Source organism: Crocuta crocuta, unplaced genomic scaffold (assembly GCF_008692635.1).
Source record: "Crocuta crocuta isolate KB4526 unplaced genomic scaffold, BGI_CrCroc_1.0 scaffold181, whole genome shotgun sequence".
Taxonomy (NCBI): domain Eukaryota; kingdom Metazoa; phylum Chordata; class Mammalia; order Carnivora; family Hyaenidae; genus Crocuta; species Crocuta crocuta.
The window spans coordinates 25,321-49,888 of NW_027527952.1; the positions used below are offsets into that span (position 1 = coordinate 25,321).

Consider the following 24,568-nt stretch of genomic DNA (forward strand, 5'->3'; position numbering starts at 1 on the left):
AACCCAGGAGTCGTGAGATCATGACCTGAGCTAAAGTCGGAGGCTCAACCAACTGAGCCACACAGGTGCCTCTATCATAATTTTTTAATAGGTCTCCCAGTGGAGAAAGATTTTGGTTGGTTCCAGAGGTTTGTGTATTTATACTTTTTATAAATATACAGTGGACACCCTTGTATGTTTATTTTGGAATACTTCAAGTCCAAATTTCTAAGAGTGGATCAAAGAGAAAGTACATTTTAAAACCTCATGGCGAAATTTACCTCCAGAAAGGTTCTCCCAGTTTACCTGCTCACCAAGAGTATGTGCCAGTTTCCTGTTGGTGGTAGAGAATCTTGACTCTTCCAGCAGCCCTTTGACATCTGCAGTGTTGAGAATAGGCGTTCACCAGGAAGCGGGTCCAGCCCCTCTACTGAGGGCAGCAGCTGGCCCCTCCATTGATTTTGCCTCCTCCACTGCAAATTTTGGTGATTGTGAGGTGAGAGTCTCAATGTGGTAGCCAGCAGCCTCTCTGTGGGCATAGGGAGCATACCTTAGACTTCCCTCACCATGTTAGCATGGTGGTCCTGATTGTCCCAAGGTAAGCGAGTGAAGAACTACATCCTCTGACTCTTTCAAATGAAGAAGGCATATAGACAGAGGCCCCTCCTGCTGCTCCAAACAAAAGTCCAGATAATCCCAGAGCAGGTGAAACTCTCCTAGGCATGTGAAGAATGAGACCTGCTTCCTTAGGCGTGGGTCTTCTCCAACTCCACTCCTGTCTGAGTGCTACAGAGTACCTGGCTTTGGGCACTGGATCCCAACACTGCACTTGGCATGTGAGAGGCATCTGATCAGTTGCTGATGTGCTCACCCTTCCTTGCTGGTCTGTCACTTGCTGACACTGGCTTTTCTGAAGTCTGGTGCCTTCTTTGAGTACCTTCCTGAGAACGCATACTATCACTAGGTCTAACTATTTTTCTCTCTTTTTCGATGCTCATGTTTAGCAGAATGAGTCTACCAGCTTTCTCAGGCCTTGGAGATACTGACAGACAAGCAGCAAGGTTAAGTGCATCCTCTTTTTTTTTCCCAAATTGTCCCCCATGGTTAGATACCACTGTTGCCCTTCAACTTTGGTCCACTAAACTCTGTCCTGAGGCACAGTCCTTGTTGTCCCAGCTTGTAGACCCTGTCACTAAGCTGCCAACCCATGGCTCTGGGGCTAGACACCAGGAACAGGAAAATGGCTGAGCTTCTCGTATGAGACGAGGAACTTCCTCCTGCATATGACAAGGTCAAGAAAGCCAAGAAACAGACAGCAGAGAGGACCCAGCAACTTGACGCGAGAAAGAAGAAAAAGTGAAGGTGACACGGTGGTGCTGGGTGGCCTGTGGTTTCCCTGGGCCATATTCTTGCAGCTTCCTCACCTTCCTTCCTGGAGCTTCAGTTCCAGCAACTCAAAGCCTCTTGGTCCTGGCTCTGAGAAGAACCCTGGCCTCAGTGGTAGGTTCTAAGGACACTCACTCTTTGGAATAATAACAATGATTACATCTAAATGAATATTTGAAACAGCGAAATGTGCCAATAACCTTAAGCATTTTACATGTTTCAAACAATGTAAATTTTGGGGTTCCTGGATGGCTCAGTGGGTTAAGTGTCCGACTTTGGCTCAGGTCATGATCTCGTGGCTTGTAGGTTCAAGCCCCATATTGGGCTCTGCGTTGACAGCTCAGAACCTGGAGCCCGTTTCAGATTCTGTGTCTCCCTCTCTCTCTGCCCCTCCCCCACTCATGCTCTGTCTCTATCTGTCTCAAAAATAAACTATAAAATTTTTTTAAAAAACAACATAAATCTCAAATCATTTTGTGTGCTCAATTTTATTGTCTCCATTTTTTTAGGTGGAGAAATTGAGTCAAAGAAAGTTAATTCTCCTGAGACCATACAATGAAAATATAGCAAAATATATTCAACTCCAAGACATGTTTGAATCTGATGAATTCATTTTTTAACATTTATTTATTTATTTTGAGAGAGAAAGAGAGAGAGAGAGCACAGTAGAGGGGCAGAGAGAGAGGGAGAGAAAGAATCCCAAGCAGACTCTGCACTGTCAGCACAAAGCTGATGGGGGGCTTGAACCCACAAATCATGATATCATGACCTGAGACAAAATCAAGAGTTGGACGCTTAACCAACTGAACCACCCAGGCCCCCTGACTCTGATGAATTTAGTTTAATCCTCTAAGTTATGGCATTCATTGCTTGTGTATAGCATTTATAACACTAATTAACACATCACACTAATAAATGAATATATGAAGTATTTAGTACATCAAAGATGAAAGAATATTCAGCCTCAGTCTAAATCATTGGAATTTGATAATTCAAGGCTCATGGACAATTCCTAGGTTTTAATATTTGTGTTAAATTTATTCTTAAAAGAAAAATAATAACTTTTATTACTGTTATTGTTGATGTTTCTAATATGACCTGTAAAATATAGCATAGTAATGAAACCACTTCTAGTGATTAGCTTCTAAAGCACGCCCCCTTTCATTGCACAGAAATGCTTTTCTGCATTGATAATAATGTGTTGTGTAAAATAATTTGTGACCTCAGCTTATAACTAGGCTTCCTGTAATTAATATTATTGAAGAACACTAAGTCCTAACCATATTTTCAATGGAAAGGAACATATTGAGGAGGGAGAAAAATTCCCATTAATTATTAACAGCTTTGTTACACTTTTTGCCAGAAGATTCTATTTAAGAGTGTTTTCATTTTATAACACTCTACATTTTAAATATATATTTACTACCAGACCCTAAAAGTGTGATTAAAAATTTAAGAAGTTATTTGAATCAAATATTAGTATTAAAATACCTATATGTAACTACACACATTAGTAGGGTATTGTCTTTTTATTCAAAATCAATACTTTCTATGCTAGCTAAATTAATTATAAAATTTTCAGTGAAGTCTCTGGTATTTCCAAAAATGAACTTACCTGATTTCAACCAAAATCCATAATATTTGAAAATTATATAGTGTGATATTCCAATATACACATATTATCTGCGATTTCATATTTTTTTTAATGGCCAACTTCTTCTGTACTGTCAGAGTTGGCTCTGGTGCATCAAGACTTCCCTCAACTACAAACATGAGTGTAGTTATCAGCCGGGAATCCATTTCAAGCTCTCAATTCAGTCCCTGCAGGGCTCTTTTAGTAGCAGATGCAAAATTCTTTCTGTATTTCATTTCTTCTAATTTCATGTTTTTTTCAAAATTAACAATATTTATCAAATAGACAGAAATTTGGCACATTGGACTGAAAACAAAAATGCAAACTCCAAAATGAATTTGACAGCACAAGTTCTTCTATAGCTGATCTTGTAGTTCTTTTTTATTATAATTCTAAAGACTTCTGAGAAAGGTCTTATCTGAATATATACAAATAAGGCTACACACACACACACACACACACACACACACTTGTATATTATGTATTTTTTAGAAACAGTGACAATAGAAGCAGTAACAGTCAATTTTTTTCTTCCTTGCTTTTAGGGAGGAAGAGTAAATAAAGGATCAAAGCACTCTGAGAAAATTGTACTTTTCCTATGGAGCCCAGAATTAGTGAAATGGATGTCTAAGAGCATTTTATACTTGAAATACAGCACTGTAATTAAAAATCTGAGCATAAAACCTCAACTTACTGCGAAGTAGCTTTTAGTTTTTAATATGATTAAAAACTTTTAGTTCTAATGCAACTAGGTTTGTATTAACAGGTTGAATATTACAGTGAATTTCAACTGCTCCAAAATTCTGATGTAAGCCACAAGAATTCAAATGGAATCAAAGTGTATTTTCTTTAAATGCAAAATAATATACATACTATTAATATACTTTAAAATGTATGCTGTGTCTGTGTCTGATATGTATATAATTTTATAAAATGTACTTATATAAATACAGTTTTCTAATGATTTCATTTAAAACTTTATCTGTTTACTGTGGCAACTAAAACAATAAAAAATATATATTATATTTAATTCCACTTAAAGGTTTAAGATAACCACACATATATATAAAGATAAAAATAACAAGTGATTCATTACTTAATGTTGATCATAACTTTACAATTTAAGATTCAAAATATTCCAACAGTCTTAATTTTGATACTGGATTTGCTATAGTAATCAACTAAACCGAGAGTCCATCTAGGAATATCAGGCTTTCAACAAAGAAAAATATTTGTCACTAATATGCCAAAATACTATACCATTTGAAAAAATAAAAATGCAACATATGTAAATAGAAATGACAGAGTAACTTGCCCCAAAGCAAACATAGCAAAAATTATAAAGGAATAGCAAATAAAACTTAAATAAAGATTAATTCCATAATAACTCCATATTATTTTTCTTTAAAAACCATAGCAGTATAGATTTTAAATTACGTTAATACATCACCAATCCAGCTCTCAGAAAAATCACAAGATCCAAGTTTCCTTTGCTACCAGCATGCATTTGTCTCCCTTCCAATATTTGAATTGATCTTTATTTATTCAGTATAAATTACTGTCGAAATGTTTTAAGGAAAAATAACAAAATCCAAGAACAAAAAAAAATAGCTGGTTATATATTATGTTATTTAATCTTTTTAAATGAAGCCTCATTTTAGAAATAAATAGACTAAAGACAGAGTAGTTAATTATATGCATTCTCTTGAGTTAGTTCTTTATGATTTGACAACTTGCACGGCAGCTGTTCCCGTAAATATGACAATAAATTTCTAAATCTCCAGAGAACTGGTAAATACAGGCAGATGCACTTAACTGCTGGTGGGCAACAAAAGTCAGACTGCAGGAAACTGTGGCACTAATGTAGCTCTTGATTAATCTCTAATTACAGTTTTGTCATCTTAGCAGGGAGACAAAACTATATCACTTCCTAAATAGGCAAGCAGCATTTTGGCACCTAGCAACCGGCAGTTCGTTCCTATTAGCTGCAGTGGACTCGATGCTGTTACATGGGAGGTGGTTATGGATCACTGCTCTATTATTTATGGAGCAGCATTTCCAGAGGCCTTCACAACAGTAGATAAATTAGCAGCTTAATAGGCCAGCACTAACTAAAAACATAGCATAAGCTGAAACATCAAGTATGAAATAAAAATGTGACTTTCCATAATGTTTGCATCCTACATGGAAAGAAACGTTCACTTATTTCTTGTTTATTATTCAACATACATATAGTATGAATGTGAGCATATTAATGAAAGCCATATAGACATCTTTTCAATCATGTCATGTTGTTCCGTGACATGCTTATGGTAAATCCTTCAGAGAGACATTTTTAAAAATTCGTCTTCCTCCTGAACGGATTCTCTTGGTTTCGTTCTTCAGCCCACGGATGGTAGGTGCAGGCATTAATTAGAACTAGCGCAGCCACAAGAGAGCCCTGACTATCTGTGTAAAAGTGCCTTATTAAGCCTAAAATGGTCAAATGAGGCTGGTTCTCATCATGCTTCCACTTCCCTTTCACTTTGGGTGCGATGAAAAAGTCTAAGAAATGATCTCACACCTCTGTCTGTATCAGTAATTTGAAAGGAGATATAAAATTATTAAGTATTTTTTTCAAAAGAAAATCCATAGGCTGGTTTACTTAATTAAAATTAATTAACATCTTCCTTAATCTTAATAGTGGACATCCTATTATTAATATTATCCTACTCAGGAGATCCAAAATGTAATATCCAAAATGATGACTTTTCAGTTCCTCCTTTTTTACTAAAAATTATTTTTAAACAAAATGGCATGATGCATATTTTTAAAGCATCTTGTATTTTTTAATTATAATAATTCCTATGTTAAGAATTTCATACAAAATTAAAATGTCCTATATTTCATTGTTGCATGACTTTGGAAGAAAAATTTTTTCTAACAACACAAGTTGTAAAGTTATTTAAAAAAATGACAACATTTCAGTGAGATATTATGAACAAAATGAAATTTCTTTTAATTCAATTGCCCTGGATAACCTACAATAGTCGAGAAGCCATCTTACTGCAATAAGACCACTCTGGAAACTGTTTCCATTTATAAACTTCTCTTTTGATGAATTCTTCCTTAATCATGGCTTAAGTATCTATCGACAAGTTCTAAATCTGGGGGTGTCTGGGTGGCTCAATTGGTTAAACATCCGACCCTTGGCTTTGATTCCAGTCATGATCTCATGGCTTTCTGAGTTCGAGCCCCAAAGGTGGCTCTGCACTGGCAGCATGGAGTTTGCTTGGGATTCTCTCTCTTTCCTTTCTCTATGCCCCTCCCCCATTCTTACTGCCTCTGTCTCTCTCAAAACAAATAAATAAACTTAAAAAACAATAATCCTGAATATAAAATTTCAGTATCATTATCTCAATTTACTGCACAAGGAAATAGTAGAAGATGGCAAAGTGTGGAAAGAAAGCTATGGGTTCAACTCTAGCATTGGTAGCTTTGAGATATCCAAGTGAAGATGTAGCTAGCCAGTTTGCTAGGTCTGGAATTCAGAGAACTCATGCTAAAAGTTGAAATTTCAGAATTGTTATCCCAGAGACAGTAACTGAAGTCATAGGCATGGATGAGACAGTGTAAAGAGAGAACGGAACATGAGAGAAGAGTGAAAATCAGGAATAAGCCTTGAGGAATTTCAACATTTAAAAGCCAGTTAGAAAAATTTGAAATGTAAAGAAAACAGAGAAGAGATGGCAAAACAGCACAAGAAAAAGTGGCAAATGTACCATTGCCAATGCCAAGGGAAGGGAGTTTTGAAAAATGGAAAAAGCATTTGAATACAATCAGAAGATCAAGTATTTGGGGAAATGGGGTGGGGGGAAACTCATCTATGGATTGAAACCAAATTTGAGAGAGTTGAAGTGTAAATGAGAAATATGAAAAGTGAGTGAAACAACCACTTTTTTCCCCTTCTTATTAAATGTAATTAAAGAGGAGAAATTCAATGATAACTATTGGAAGTCTTGTCTTGCTGCTCTTATTGTTTTAGGAGGTAAGGATGTTGAGTTGAAACCATGGCAGTAGACAAAGAAATAAGACTGAAATAAATACTTTGAGTTCCCAGGTATGATAGGGCCTTCTTTTTGTCCAAAGGCACTTCATGGTAATCTTTGACAGTGGTGTTTAGGGGTAGTAAGGGTCTGAAGATGTAGGAAGTTTATTCTTATGGTTTTCAGTCCCTGAGGGGTTTCTCTGATGCTCATGGCACTTGGGTAACCCTATAACTTTGATGATCAGTAGAAATTGTGTAGCAGTGCTCAGGTAAGCCTAGCAAGCTTTATCTTTGTTTCCATTAGAACTCTCACAAGATGATTAAGATGAAATTATAGCTCTATTTCTCAATTCTGCTTGTTAGGCTAACTTTCTGCAGACCACACTAGTGTAAAAAACTCTTTCTTTCTTAGCCCTCCAAATCTTAGCCCTCTCTCCTTACACAGAATGAGGGGAGGGTAGTTTCCAAACCACTATCCTTCTTAATCTTTGAGAAATTTAGGATGTGTGGGATCCAGAGCAATGAATGGTGAAAAGACTGGCTATAGAAAAAAGATAAACAACTTCTCCTAAAGAAGGGAACAAGGAGAAAACATGTACAAATGTCTAATAATTAAAGAATCATTTTAGTGAATTTTTGTCTCATGCTTTCTGTTTTCTCTGTGATGGAGAAAACATGTCCATTTGTTGACAGTAATTACAGTGAAATGGCAGATTTAGTGTTTTGAAGAGAGTACAGAAGATTTAGAATATTTTTTTTCAAAAATGCTAGAAGAGTGAGTCAACTGGAAAAACACAGTAGAAATTCTGTGCTGATTAAGGAACATTTGAGATTGGTAATCATAAATTGACCACGGCACCAATTTATTCTAATCCATAATTTTCTTGAACAATAATCGCCTGCAAATAATAGAAGGTTAGTAAATATTTTTGTTCACACATGGTTTGGGTTTTGCCAAATTAATAATCTAAGATAAAGAAGCAAGATTGTTATTGTAATGATAGACCATAGAAACTAAACTGAATGTGAACAAAAACAAAAGGAGGGGACCAGACTGATTTAAAGAGAGAGACAGAGACAGAGACAGAGAGAGACAGAGAGACTCCAAGAATTCAGGAAAAAGCCTCAGTAGGGATATTTCAGCTCTCAAGCAGGATCATGGGAAAATTTTATCAAGGAATCTCATGCTCTGTTTCAGTGATACGGGGTGGGGTCATGGAATTATTTCTGGCAATGACTGTTCAACAGATGACTTTGGTAGTGTGGATGAAGTAAAGTTAAACAAATCAAGAAACATAGATGTCAGGAAACTAGATGAGTCAGTTCTGTGAATATTGACACGTCCACAGTAGACAGAGAACAAATTCATGTGCCAGTGTTTATACTTTTTGAGGAAGGAACCCATGATTCAGCTATAGAGCACTAGCCCCCCAAAATAGATTATTTTAATTTAATTTTATTTACTTATTTTTAAAAGTAGGCTCCATGCCTGATGTGGGTCTTGAACTCATGGCTCTGATATCAAGAGTCAGATGCTCAAGGCTCCTGGATGGCTCAGTAGGCTGACTTTGGCTAAGATCATGATCTCATGATTTATGGGTTCAAGTTCCACATAATGTTCTGTACTGACAGCTCGAAACCTAGAGCATGCTTTGGATTCTGTGTCTCCCACTCTCTCTGCCCCTCCACCACTCATATTCTGTCTCTCTCACTCAAAAATAAATAAACATTAAAAGTATTTTAAAAAAGAGTCAGATGCTCTACTAACCAAGTCAACCAGGCACCCCTTTACTTTATTTTATAAAGGTGAATTGGGAATAATTATCTGAAGAAGCAATCGAGAACAAAGAAGACAGAAACCCCTCCTGTAAGCCACTAGTCAAATCAAAGAATTAAGACCAGATAACTGAAAACAACACCGAAAAAAAATCTAAAACACTCCACAGGAAACACTATAAATAAAATAATGGTGTTTTTTTCCTTAAAAAACAGATTGCTTGTAGTTTGGATAATTAAAAAAAATAAACAGAAATGAGTATATTACAGTGATTTTAAAAGTTCTGGTTGTTTTTAGCATTCTTAGATTATTTTTCTCCTAACAAAAGATGAGGAAAATCTTCATGAAGCCTTGAGTAAGAGGTGTCATCTGATATACTGTGTGAATGGAGCAGAAATGCCAGACAAAGCCTTCCTAGTGAGCACATGAAACGCCTAGCTAACCTTAAAGAAGAGACACAGTCAATTAGTTTTAATAGTATGGGTATTCGGGAAGATTTGTTTAATGATGACACCCTCATTTTACTGAATCAATACTGGGGGTGTTTTACAATGAAATGTCTCTCTCTTGTGAGTAATTTACAATAAATAAATCCATAAATCTATCAAGACAGAAAATAAAGCCCCTTTACTAGTCTGGGAATCTATAAGATACGCATGGTTAAAGCTCAGCAAGAACTTTTGACACCAAAGTTCCAGGTCAGCAGATAGGTCACTGGACCTCTAGCAGTAAATTTGGGAAGGAATGTTCAAAATGATTTACTCATTAAGGATTTGTTTACTGATCATGGGTTTTTCATGCATAAATAAGGTATATAAAAAATGGATTACATTTTTGCAGAAAACAATCTCCTTGTTTGACATATGCTATCAGGTTCTATCCTACTTAGATATTGTGTATTTACATTCTATAGTTCAGTCTCTGTGTCATAATCTAGACACTTACTAACTAGTTCTGTGACCTTTAACAATTTAATCTCTCTATGCCTCAGTTTCCTTATCTATAAAATAAGGTAATAATAGCACTTGCTTATATAATAGTTTTGAGAATTAAATAGTTTGTGCACAGTACTTAAAGCTGAAAAAAAATGTCAGACATCAAGTAAGCACTCAGTAGCTATAATCTATTACCATTACATTACTGTCATTACTATTAATGGTTAAGATGACCAGGGTAGCAATATTATATAAAATATTTCAGGCATGAGAAGGAAATAAATGTTACATTTTTAGGAATATAACTGATTTTATGCCCTTAACTGAAACTTCTACAGCTCAATATATCAATTTTTAAATCAGGTTATTGATCTTTCAGTAATAATCAGAAATACAATGTAAGAGAAAATGTTCAATTTTCCAATTTTTTTAAAGGTAAAAAAAATGGATGGACATAGGCATTGATTCTCTACTGAAAAAAAACTGTTGAAATTCCAAATGATCCAACTACATGGGTTCTTTGGGCTTTGTGACCATTTGGGGACATTTATCACGTTCCTCTTCTTCACTCAAACTTAAGTCTTTGATTTCATTTGTCCAAACCATATATATGCATTAGTATATCTTTGACACACACACAATTGGCATTTTAAAATTTTAATTATGTTCATTCTTTCAGCAACCCAAAACTATCACTGCACTGAATGATAGTAAAAATGAACATTCAGTTAGTATTTACTATATGTCAGGCCCTATTTTAAACAATCTCATGGACAAGACACCATTAAAAACTCATATTACAAATGGAGAAACAAAGAGGTAGAATAAATTACCCAAGTATGTGGAGCCACTAAATGGTAAAGGTAAAATGTCAGACTTCTTCGGGAAATCTGACTTTAAGCAAAATTTTAGGACATGGAATTCACCATTGGCCCCAAGTCTCTCAATGCATCTTTGCTGAGTATACTAGTGTAAGCTGCACCATCCTCTGACCCTAGCCATCCTCTGGTAGCTAGTCACAAAAGCAATTAAACTAGTCAAGGCAACTACACTGTGATTGCCATGTAAGATCTTGCTTTTAAGGGAGGTTGGCTGGCCTGCTGCAATAGGTGTTAAGTCTTACTTCTGGGTTTGTTAACTACTGTGCAACCTACTGAGTGTGAAGCCATTATATGGCCCATCAGGTCACCTGTGTTGAACCATGTCATGATGGGAAAAAAATGTCACAATGCTGATGCTTTTAGTGTGCTGTGAGCACTGAACAGATCAGTACCCTGATCTACTGGGACTCATTATCCACTTTTAGCATCTTTGATGTTGTGGTATTTCAACCTGCTTGTGTGCTTAATTATCTCTTTAGGAGGCTTGATGTCCCTTGCCATCTTCTGTAAAATTAATGTTCTACCTTGACAAATATATATTAATCACTAATACTGCTGTCTTTCAAATTTATCCACTGGGTCCTTAGCTATTCTTCCCAATGCTAATCACCTCTGACTCCTTGAGTGAGGGAGAAATTTCATACAGGATCAAATCCATTGGATGAAAAATATTTCATTCCACATTTTATATAAGATTTATATACTTTATAGTATATTACAGTATGTTCTTTGTGGCAAGGCTATCTATACTTTATTTTTGTAATACCAGATGCTAGTGTATTTTATGATATAGAAAAGATAATTGATACATGTATGTTGAATGAATGAATTAATGAATGAATGAAAAAAATTAATGAATGAGCAATTGAAATATTCATTCTTTCAAAACAATAATTGGTTTTTCCTACTTGGGCAAATGCTCCATTATCACTTTTTACTTCTTCTACCTACTTAGAGGAGAATGGGTCTCCCCCGTTGAAATGTCTTTTTTCTGAGAGGCACTGTATACTGTAAAAATGTACTCATTAGCATTCAGTCATTCTGCATGTGTTCTTTTTGAAAGTCAATGTGACACTGTATAATAATACCCCTTAAGCTCCAGGATTAATTAGTAGAATTCTAATCATAGATTTGCTACTAACTAAACAGCGCATTTGATTTTTCTGAACTGCAAGAGACTCATTTTTTAAAATGAAGCTATTAATATTTGCTTTATGTCACAGATTTTTTGAAAAGAATAAATGTATTAATCTATGTAAATAAGTTGCAAAGAATTTGGCTGCAAGTAAGAGAATGGTCAGTTTAAAATAGTTTGAACAATGAAATATATTGTCTCAAATAAAAAGGAATTAGGAGGAAGGAAGGCTCCACGTTTTATTGATTCAGTGACTTGACAATATAATTGGGTCGTTCAGAAAGTGGTCTCTCCCTTTTCCCCTCTGAAGGAAAAAATGGAAAATCATGAGTATGGCTCTTTAATCTAACTCTATGGTACCAAGGGGTTTCTGTGATTCTATGTCCCACATGCAGACATGACAGCATCTGGAAGCCAAAAGGAGGCTATTTCCTTTTAAATGTATTTTTAGATTGAAGAAAATAAATCCCCACTGATTGCCCTCATGTTTGATTGACAAAGGAATAGGACCATCATGATTTTCCTTAGGGCAATGGTTCTCAAGCTTTATGCATACTGATTCAGTCCTTTCCATCTCTGCTTCTTCTATGTAAGTTCAGCATTTACATTGCATTATACATTGTACACAGGTGAGTAAAAGTTGTAAATAAATGACATGGATTTATTTTTAAAGATATAATATTAGTTGAGATTAAAAAGATAGTAAATACAGGGTCCTTATAATATTGTTGACGAATTACTCACCACCTATGACACACTGTCAACTCAAAATTATATTATGGCAAGGTATAGAGCTCCTAATCAAGATCGAAGTCCACCATGCAGAGAACAATGAACTCAATGCTGACACTATCTTCCCATTTCTACCAATAAAATTTCTACCATTTCTACCATTAAGCTTTCGAACTCAATAGTATTTTGGCTTCTAATGTGTAGCCAGTCTTGCTACTCTAAAAACTGCAACAGTATCCATCAGATCTATTACTTAGAAATTTGTGATCCTACTGGGAAGGCTCAATCTCTGTTTAAAAAAAAAATGTTTGTTTATTTTGAGAGAGAGAGAGTGAGCAGGGTAGGGGCAGAGAGAGAGGGAGTCAGAGAATCCCAAGCACCGTCAGCATGGAGCCTGATGCGGGGCTTGAACTTACAAACTGTGAGATCATGGTCTGAGCAGAAACCAAGAGTCAGACACTTAGCCGACTGAGCCACTCAGGTGCCTGTCAATCTGTCAATCTGTCTTTTGATAAAGACCTATTCTTTCACCTGCTACTACATCTTATAGGAAAACATAGCTCCTACAAAAAATAAGGCAGCAAAAAATGAATTCATAAATGTAGAACAAAATCTTTTTCTAAAAACCCACCAATTGGGCAGCATTCACACCAAACTGTGAAGAAAATGGCCTGGGTCTTCATAAAGACATACTACATGTGCCTGGGTAACAACTTTAAATGTAAACAGGCACATGTGCAAGGGGTTCACCATTATTCCCAGCAAGAATGTCCGCAAGATAGCACACTGTGCCACACATCTGATGAAGGGGCTTCAGAGTGGCCTCGTGAGCATTATCACCATTTTGTTGCAGAAGAAGGAGAGAAAAAGGAATAATTATGTTCCTGAGTCTAAGCCCTAGATCAAGAAATCATTTAAGTAGATTCTGACACTAAGGAAGTACTGAATCTCTTGAACTTTGGCAATCAGTCCAACCGTCAGGTTACTCTCAGCCCACAGTTGGAATGAATTTCAAAACACCATATGGAGCCATTTGAATCTTTCTGCTATACTGTAATATTGTCAATAAGCCTGGGACAACAACAACATAAAAGTAGACTGAGAAGTAAATCTAGCTCTCTCCAGAATGTTGACCCAGTGTAACTCTTCTTTTGGCAAAGATACAACACAGAACCATTGTGTTTAATGAATAGCAAATGTAGATAGGGGCACATGAGTTCAAAATGGACATAAAAAGGAGAGCAGAAGCAGTGAAAAAGGAAGTTTAAGATCTGGTCCCAAAAAGATAAGATGGAAAAATACATTTGCTCTTGTACAATTGCATGCATATGTGTGTGTATACATGCAATTGTACATGAGCGTAGACATACACATCTGTGAGTAATGAGCATATACATAACTGTGCATATACATACACATGCACCTGTATATATTAATATTCACATACATACATAAATATAAACTTATGAATAGACATTAATATATGATCATGTTTGATAGAAGTGATCTGGTCCCCTTTTGAGAGGCTAAATGAGAGATATATGTAAGGTAAAATCAATTGGTGGTTAGTGGCAGAAATAAAAAGCTGTGCAACAAGCTCCTGATGGGTCACTAGAGAAGAGCAGTGCTTTGCAAGGCTGAGTCATGGGGAAGTGCTCATTTGGCTACTTGAATGGAACTCAGGAACGTTTCTGAATATTAATTCTTGGACCTTATTCATGAAGATCTAATCCATAGAAAAGGCTAAGTATGTACACATGATTAACCAAATGGCCATGCTCATGATATGAAACAAAATACAAAGGACTAGATAATGCATGCCATCTCCATTTGCACTGTTACCAAATGGATCTTTCAGTTCCATCATTCTATTAAGCCAGGCAATGTGGCTTCTCCTCTTTCCCTTAATTCTCTATCATCCTTTGAATACATTGCTTCACTTGAGGAAACACAACTCTGTTTCTTGGAATGGAATAAAGTCCAACTACCTATAAAACATCACACCTTTCATTTACTTTATACTTTTGCAAAATTTTTTTCTATAACTACATATATTGAAGATGGTAATTATTCACAGAATCACAGAAGTATACATTTAATTATAAATTTATATGTTCCAGTTCAATTTTCAAAAAAGAAAAATCTATTCTTCCAGTGTGATAGTGTCTACACTTTAAGATCAGTTATCTTACAAGGGTATGTGTTATTGTTTCATAATGCTAATCCTGAAGAAGTTCTAAGATATGCCTTATTAAAATTCTACCTCAAAATTGTCATTAAATATATGAAAAGATGATGTATTACTTAAAATTTAAATAATACTGAAAGCCACATATAAAACATTATAAGAAATATATGAAGGTAAGAAATTAATCAATCAATGCATGTATTAGAGTTCCCTAGAGGAACCAAACCAATACAATGTATGTGTGTGCATCTATCTGTATCTGTTTCTGTATCAATAGATAAGATAGATAGATAGATAGATGATAGATAGATAGATAGATGATAGATAGATAGATAGATAGATATCCAAAGGAAGAGATCAAGACAGAAAAGTAAGGATACTAGAATAGGTTTATGATACAAATTAGAAAACTCACCAACTGACCATGTTGTTTTGGAGGGACTTTAGGACATTTTGTTTATCAAAGCAATAAGGAATGCACTAATGAGGGTGGCATGAGCATAGTTTAAAATCTCATTAATATCTATATATTATATGTATTGAGATTTTAGTTAAGAGATGCTATTACAGAAAGAGCCTTTCTGGTAATAATGGAGATAGGTGAGGCCAGATGGCAGCATTTAACTGTCTGAACCAAGGTGAGTATAATTAATGCAATGAGCAGCAAAGTTGGGAGGGTAGACAGGGTTGCATGACACCCATAGTTCTATGAAGATGGCTTATAAAACATAGATAGGCAGCTAAGATTTATATGTATATATAATATATATGTATATATATTATATATACATATATATTCATATATAATCATATATAATCATATATATTCATATATAATCATATATAATCAAAAGCTATTAAGAATGAGGTTAGCAATGCCAAACGTCTTTTTCAGTTACTAGACTAAGCCAATTCTTAGATCCATAATCTGTTGACTTGAGCTGGGTCTCCATGAGGAAGGAGTCTTCAATGCCAGAGCAAGTACATACCACAGTGATTTCTCGGGTCCTTCTGAAAAGGGTAACTATACACTGAGGGCGGGGGTATACAGGTCCTTTGAGGAGTGTAGGATAAAAGATTCAAGTTTATGCTAATATTCAAGGAAACAGTGCCATCATGCCTCCTTCTTGCAGGGGTAAACACTGGTCAGGAAACAAATAAAGGCCTTGTTCAGGTACGTTTCACAATGGGTCTATTAGTTCCACATACACCTTTGGTCAGTGGCATGCTGGCGAATATTTGCAAATTGGCTTGCTGAGGAGGAAACAACTCTATTTTTTCATAGCAGTTGCTTGTTTCCATGGTGTAAATCCTCCCAGCATGACTAATTTCAAGGTCTCAACATGAGGATATGAATTTGGGAAGAGGTGTGTGTGAAGGGTTCTTGTGAGCCAACAGAAGCCAGCTCCAGCACACCACAGCACATGGTGCTCCTTTCCTCAAATCACACATATGTAATTGGAATGGACACACTTAACAGTTGGCAGAAAACTCATATGAGTTCTTTCACTATACAGCAAGAGTTATTGTGGTAGGGGAGAATTCCCACCTCCCCCAACCAATACAGTAAATTAGAAAACAGTACTAGTCTTGGGGTATGGGGTGAGTTAGCAGTGATAATACTACCTCCAAATACCTAAAGAATGAAGGGGTAGTGGCTCTTGTGTGACATAGGTTGGGTTTTCTGGAACAAGGCTGAAATAGAGTTTTGTGTAATATGCTTATGAGATATCAGCACCTATGGAAGGAGGAGGATGAGGTGCATCTAAGCAGAAGCCAAAATTCAATTCAGAACTGATCAAATTCTGGCTAATCCTGCTGGGAGTTCTGGAGTTAGTATGTTTGTCAGAGTGTACCATATCAGATTAATTTTTTTGGCCTTTTGTACCCTGCCTTAATCATTTATTGGATGGGCATGACTTAAGTAAAGCAATTCTCTGAAGCTAGGGAAGACCCTAAAATTCCTCAAAACTGGATACTTTCTACTCACCACAATCTGTTGCAGACAGGTAGGCAGCAAGGATTTCCTCAAAAGTGATCTGGATGGCACATCTCTGCGTTAATCAATCTATCTTAATTACCATCTAATTGACCAATCAGAAATCTGCAAAACTCTTATGAATCATGGTGGATACTGGTAGCCAACTGAAAACTAAGCCAATAAATAGTAAAATAAAATTACAATACTTGAGAGGCTTTGTGGAAGCCATAAAAATACACTTCTCAGATCCTCTGCTTCAGGAACCATAAATGACTGACAGCATTGGCCATTTCCCTTCTGGATCCACTACTGTGTTTACACTGAGTCCACTTGCCCACAAACTGTTCCCAGCTAACGACGGACAACAGTGAGGGTAGTAATGTAGTCTAATTCCTGCAAGATGCAAGATCCTTTAGTTAGCAACTGTGGCCTGAGGACTTCACATCAGCCTAACCAAAACCTTTCTGAGATAGTGCTGTGGTCTGAAACTGTTCCTACCTGTGGTAGGACAAATAATGTTGCCCCAAAGATTTCTGCACTCTAATCCTCAGAACCTATGAATATGTTGCCAAACATGGGATATCAATTGGCCTAGTGACTAGAATTGCCCATCATGAGCTGAACTATCATAACTACCAAGTTACAATGTTGGTAGGTCCAACAGCAATTTTAACGTGGAGGCAATACATTTAGAATCAAACTTGAGAAGGTTCTCATCATACATGTAAGTTTACATGAAAAGGCAGCCAAGAACCCCTATCATCTGCTACAAGTGAAATGATGCTTCTCACTCGATTTATACAGATACAGATACATATTTTTATATCTATATGTTTATATACAATATGGTGTTAAAACTAGCTAGTAGAGAGGAAACACTTTGAGCTTCATTCTCAGAGAGATAACTTGGTATGTGGGGATATGCTAAATATAAACTGCTTCATGTACTATAGACCCATTCAAAGGTGGCCCTTATCAATGAGGAGAACTCCTGCCAAAGGTCAGGGCTTCAGACACAGCATCTCATCATTTTTCTGTGAGGAGAGAAGTAGATAAGTATATACCTGGAATAATGTGCAGAGGCAAATGGCTCAGCAGGTTGGGCAGAAACCTGAAGAAGCAAGATGCAAATGTCCAGAACAATAAAGTTAGAGAAAGAAGTATATGGATGGGGCAAGTAATGAGAAGATCTTTGTAAAATGCTATCTTACTGTAAGCACTCAATTTTTACTAGTTGTGGTTATTATTGTTGTAGTGGCTGTTAATTTTAGTTCTCTGTTTCACAACGATAGGTTTAATTAGCCCTTGTTCATTAGTCTTGTTTAGCATATGGTAGGCCATTCAGTTTGCAGTCATCTCTCTTTAGCTTGACAGATTTGCTTGCATTATTTTTTTTTTTTAATATGTCTTTCTCTTCATTTCCTCTATTTAGTCTTTGTCAAATCTATTGATCAGATTTTGGCCTATCCAGAATTGAAATTCTTCTGAACTTTTCTTTCAATTTTTGAATCTCATTAATTTTTTTGCTTTTCTTTAGAACCTTTTCTCAATTGTACTTATAACCCTTCTATTTAATGTTATATTTTGGGAACTAATGTTTAATTTCCAAGAGTTCTTTCTTCTTGTTAGCTGCTTTTATTGGGATCTTATTCCAGATTTTTATTTTTTCAACTCAATACGAGAATTATACTTAAAGTTTGTATTAAGTTTTATACTATATTTCTATACTGTATTATATTTCACCTAGGATTATGTATGTATGTATGTATTTATATTTTTATCCTAGGTTTTCTATTTATCTCTCTTATTCTAGAGTTATTTAAAATTTTTATCTTAATCTTTCTTGTTTATGTTGCAGCCTTTTATCAAAAGGGAGAGGAAGCATCACACTTCTTAAGGCCTCATATCTCACTACTGATGCATTACAAGAACCAAGACTTGGTTTCCTTCTTGTTAATTTCAGTGTCATCATATGAAAAGGGTTATAAGTATGTATTTCTCATAGAGTATTTTATAAAGGTTAAATGGCATGATACATACAAAGTCCATCCCAAAATGCTTAAACTAGAAAGATCTTATGTATAGAAGTAATAATTAATAATTTTCTTCAACTATGTCACATATATTTTATCATATTTTATCTTCTCTGAATGGGAATTCCTATGATTCATACCAATGAAATATGTCATGTGTCAGGAAATGGATTGGGTTAAGATATAGCTGTCATTGTCCGTTCATGTGTGAATTAAGAAATCCTCAGAAGGTATCTACTTTTTTGCTTGTCATCTCAACTGAGATATATTTATTGGTCATGCTAGAAAGGATTGAAATTAAAGGTGAATTTTTCATTGTTACTTAAAATGTCTTCAGAAAAACAACTCTATGATGTAGAACTGAACCAAAAGACTCATCATATATACAGAAGATGTCTACAATTAAATCTAGCAGAGATTGCCAAATCTCTTGCGATAGTACTAACATTTTCAATCTGTGACAGGGCAGTGTGACAGATTAATGCACAATGGTCTATGATTTAGGAGATAACATTTTTCTGCCAAAAACCTCTAGTTGACTTTTAAGAAAAGTGGAGTCATTCCTGGAGATTCATTTTCAATTAAAGGAGAGAAATAAATTTAATTTTGTTTCTTCAATCTGTTTTGGAAGTGTGTTCTTAATGTTAGAGGAACAAAATGATGAATGTGGATAAGGACATGCAAAATATCCCTGACTGCATGCAAAACTGCCAACCTGCATGAATAAACCAGAAAAACCTTTAGTCTTCAACAATGAATTCATCTAATTATTATTATTTTTATTGTTATTACTAACGTTATTATTTTATTATTATTATTCTTTGGAGGAAAGTAATGTGAACGTCTTTGTTAGTCAAAAGAAATGAACAAAGCTACAATGAAATATATGGGCTTAATGTAACAAAATGTGTTTAGTAATTGTGTTATAAACTACAAAATATTGATGAAAGATATAAAACAAGGCTTAAATAAATGGAGAGATATACAGCATTCATGAATTGGAAGACTTAATATTCTTAAGAGGACAATTATCCCCTAACTGATGTATATGTTTGAAGTAATCTCAATCAAAATCCAATCAATCAGAACTTTTTGTAGGGATGGACAAGCTGATTCAAAAATTTACAAGGAAACTAGAATTTCAAAAAAAAAAGGGTGAAAAAAAAAGTTGAAGGACCCACACTAATTGACTTCCAGACTTCAGTGAGGTATTAATGGTAAGCTTGACCTATACAACAATTTAGTAGAAAAGATCATCCAAACACACTCATAAATAATGCCAATGGATTTTTGACAAAACACAAATACAATTAGTGGAAAACAAAAAGATTTATCAACTATTGTTGTTGACCAGTTATTTATTTGTAAACAAAAAACAAAAAAAACAAAAACAAAAAATTGGTCTAAACATCCCACCTTAACAAAAATCACTTCAAAATAATTTGAAAAATCAACAAAAGACATAAAGCTATAAAATTTCTATAAGAAAACATAAGAGAATTTTTTAGAACTCAGATTAAACAAAGATAGTTACAGCTCCAAAAACATATTTTAAAAAAATAATAAATTAGAGTTTATCAAAATTAAAATAAATTTCTCTGTTAAGGACATTGTTAAGACGAGAAAATAACTCTCTGGTTCTGCATGTAAGGTGCTTGGAAGTCACCATGCTGTCCTAATGGCAAGTAAACAGCTAAATAACTGAACAGTCATTAACTCTTTTTGAATCTGTAATAAAGGGAAGGACAGAGGGCAAATTGCTCCCCTCAAATTAGAGACAGACAGGTGAATACAAGAAGTCACAGCTTAACAGATCAGAGACTCATAAGTAGAAATTTCCACAGGAACCAGTACCAGGAAAAGAAATCTTGAACTTTAACTGACAAACTGATGAAGGTTCAGTGCAGACAACTGAGAGTTAAAAAACCCTAGGGGGATCCAGTCATCAATACTATGATTTGCCTCCAGGAGCTTGATCAGATTCCCACAGTAAATACTAAAGAAAAATTCCCTTAGGTTTCCAGCAAAGAAAGAGCAAAAGGAACCATTTTGAAATATGTAAAAGCATCCCATTCTTTTTAACAAGGCCTGTCTCCAGGGGAAATTAGTTAGCCAGAGTTTATTTGCTGGAGTATTAATTTGAGCCAAACTAACTTGGGGAAGGGAACTACCCAACTCAAGCCAGCTTTAGTTATTCTGTCACCCTTAAGAGGAAAGACAAAAACAGAAACACTTGTGAAGTTCACAGTCTGGAGGCATAGGCTCTAAAAGACTGAGACCTAATTATAGGACTACAGAATGTTTTCCTTCCCTCCACACCTTACCACATTACTAAAGGCCTTTTACACACTGTCATTTACCTGTTACACTATATGAGGCTATCAGGAAAAAAAAAAAATCACAAGGCATACTGAAGAGTCACAAACACAATTTGACGAGACAGAGCAGGCATCAGTAGCAGACATAGCAGGAATGTAGAAATCTTCAGATAGAGAATTTAAAACAACTATGATTACAATGTTAAGAGCTCTAATGGATAAAGAGACATGGAAAAACATGATAGAATGTAGAAGAGAGAGTTATAAATCCTAAGAAAAACAACTTAAAAAAAAAAAACACCCTAGAACTAAAAACAACCATAATGGAAATGAAGAATTTGAAGGTCTTAAAATTAGATTGGACACAACAGTGGAAAGAATCTCTGAGCTAGAAGATACATCAACTAGAGTCCTCAAAACCAAATAAATAAATAAATAAATAAATAAGAAAGTCTGGAAAAAAAAAGATAAAGGAACAGACTATCCAAGGGCTGTGGGACAACTCCAGAAGGTATAACATAAGTATAATGGGAATATCAAAAGGAGAAGAAAAACAATAATGAACAAAAGAAATATTTAAAACAATGAATGAGCATTCTGATGAATTAATGTCAGACACCAAACCACAGATCCTGGAAGTTCAGACAACACTAAGAGTGAACTGTAAGATAAAGTACATACTCTGGACGATTATGATATATATGTCAATGTAGGCTTAACTTTAGTAAAAAATGTACCATTCTGGCAAGTGATAATAGAAGAGGCTATGCAGGTGGGAAGTCAGAAAGTACATGGGATATTTCTGTATATTCCTCTTAATTTTGTTGCACACTAAAAAAGTTAAGTCTTACAAAAAATGAAATTCTTATTATAAATCAAGGTCAGAGATACTTAGAGCAGTACAGGAAAAAAAAAATTCACAAGCTAGGAGAAAATGTTTGAAAACCCCATGTAAGATAAAGGACATGAATCCAGAAAAACAATATGTCTGTCTGTCTATCTATCTATCTATCTATCTATCTATCTATCTATCTACCTATCCATTTATATTTGTGCATGTATACATACATATATTCAACAATAAGAAAATAATGCAATAAAAATTTGATAAAATTCTTCAGAAGACAGTGCACCAAAGAAGACATATGGATGGAAAATAAGCACATCAGGAGATGCTTATCATTATTTGTCTTTAGAGAAATGAAAATAAAATAAATGTGATACCACCATTGTAGGTACATATGTCTAATAGAATGGCTTTATGTTTTTTAAAATAAAAAGAAACTGAAATACCACATGGCTATAAGAACTTAAAACAACTGGAAGTCTCATACATTGCTTGTGGAAACTTAATGTATAGCAACTACGGAAAGGTTTGTAGCTTCTTTTAAAACTAAACACACATTAAAAAATAATGAACACACATTTAAAATAGAACCTAGCAAATCTCCTAGTAATTTACATAACAGAAGTAATAACTTGTATTCATACAAAAACTTGTATGCAAATGTTTAGAGCAGCATTACTTATGATTGTCAACAACTGGAACCAACTCAAATATACTTCAACCATGGCTGAAGAAACTGGTACATCCTTGTAATGGAATACTAATTAGCAATAAAATTAACAAGGTATAAATACATACATAACAACATGGATGATTTGCAAATGCATTTTGCTAAGTAAAGGAAGCCAGCCCCACAAGAGTACACATGGTATGATTCCATTTACATGACATTTGGAAAAAAAGTAATACTATATGGGCAGAAGATAGACAAATAGTTGCCAGGGGTTAGGGTTGGTAGGATTTGGCTACAAATGAACAACAAAAAATTTGGAGGGATGTTGGAGTGCTTCTAAATCTTGGCTGTGGTAGAGGGTCACACAGTTGTATGTATTTGCCAGAACTGTACACTTTTCAGAATCAAAGATTACACTACTCCTTTGAAAAAAGAGGTGGTAAATGTCTACATTAAAATTTATGGTCCCAACCTGTTTCTTCTAAATTAGTTTTTAATTTGATTAGTGAAATTTATCTAATATCATTTTTATCTTTAAAGAAGTCAGAAAGTTTGATGTATAATTATTTTAAGCCTGAAAAAGGAAATGAGAGCTCCAAAATGCAATATGGGTTAAAGACTTTGAATAATATGGTTTGTTTGTAATAGCAACCCAAATTAAACTCATCACAGGATCACTGTACTCTAAGTAAATTAATAAAAAAGAGATACCTAGCCATTTAATTAAAAAGATGAATAAAATAAATTCTAATTAGCAGTAGTCATTGGGAAGTAAAAGTAGAGTATCTCTGCAATAGTGAAAGAGAAAAAGAGAGGGAAACTATGTACAAAGTGTGGATAGAAACAAAGGTTGTACCTCAAAAATGTTATTTAGAATAGGATAGCTCAAGGAGCATTCGTCATAAAGAAAAATGAAAATGTAAAAATAAGAAAACAAGCTCTGGAGTCCTTTAAGTAAAAAAAAAAAAAAAAAAGATGGAGATTTGGGAGTCATTTGCACATCTGACAAAGACATTTGAGTTGATTACACCTCAGAATGGGATAATGTATAAAGATGGAAGAAAACAGGTACAAGGAAAGGACTTTATGGGAGAAATCTATCTATCTATCTATCTATCTATCTATCTATCTATCTATCTATCTGTCTGTCTGTCTGTCTGTCTGTGTGTATATGGAAACAGGTAAAGAATAAGGGGAGAAAATGTGTCCAAAGAAATAAAATGACAGCAGAGTAATTAAAATATATTCAATTAAATACTGAAAGTAATTTATATATATGCCATTTCTCATATAAGCATTCTAAAAATATAAGGGAAAATCAAGTGAAAGTATTAATGACTCGTAAATGTCACAGGTAGGAATGGAAGTTCATTCGATTTTACCCCAAATCCTACCCTCCCCTTTTTATCACCATTTTTCCAACCTCACTGATGCATTTTTGGTCTTTTTTTTAAGTCTTTATCAACTGATTCTCTGTGAAGAGTTGGAAAAAATGTCCACATGTTATAATCTATATAATAGGAGAAATTTTACTTTTTATTAATTGTAGTATTAAGCAAATACATGTAAAATTTTCTGTTCTTAACCACAACTACATCTTTTCTCACCATGGAATTAAATATCTGCCTGCCTCTTAACTTCAATTTGCTCAAAAATAAACAAAAATAGAACCAAAAACTCACTCATCTTGTGTCATACGATTAGGTAGGAAGATACAAATGCTTCCTTAAACACTATTCTATTATGAGGAGGCACTTGGGTGGCTCAGTAAGTGCCTGACTTCAGCTCAGGTCATGATCTTGTGGGTCCGTGGGTTCCAGCCCTGCTTCAGGCTCTGTGCTGACAGCTCAGAGCCTGGAGCTGCTCTTGATTCTGTGTCTCCTTCTCTCTCGGCCCCTCCCCTGCTGTCTCTCTCTGTCTCTCAAAAATGAATAAAAATGTTAAAAATGTTTTTTTAAATAAACACTGTTCTATTTCAAGAACATCCTCTTACAAACCATCCACCTCTCTCTCTCTCTCCAATGAGCTAGTAGATTAAGATGA

The 24,568-nt window shown here is 34.9% G+C and overlaps 1 pseudogene; it reads left to right on the top strand.

Annotated features, from left to right (window-relative positions):
- The first annotated feature begins 554 nt into the window (after window positions 1–554).
- LOC144222024 (small ribosomal subunit protein eS17 pseudogene) lies at window positions 555–13,522 on the top strand (annotated as a pseudogene).
- The last annotated feature ends 11,046 nt before the right edge of the window (window positions 13,523–24,568 follow it).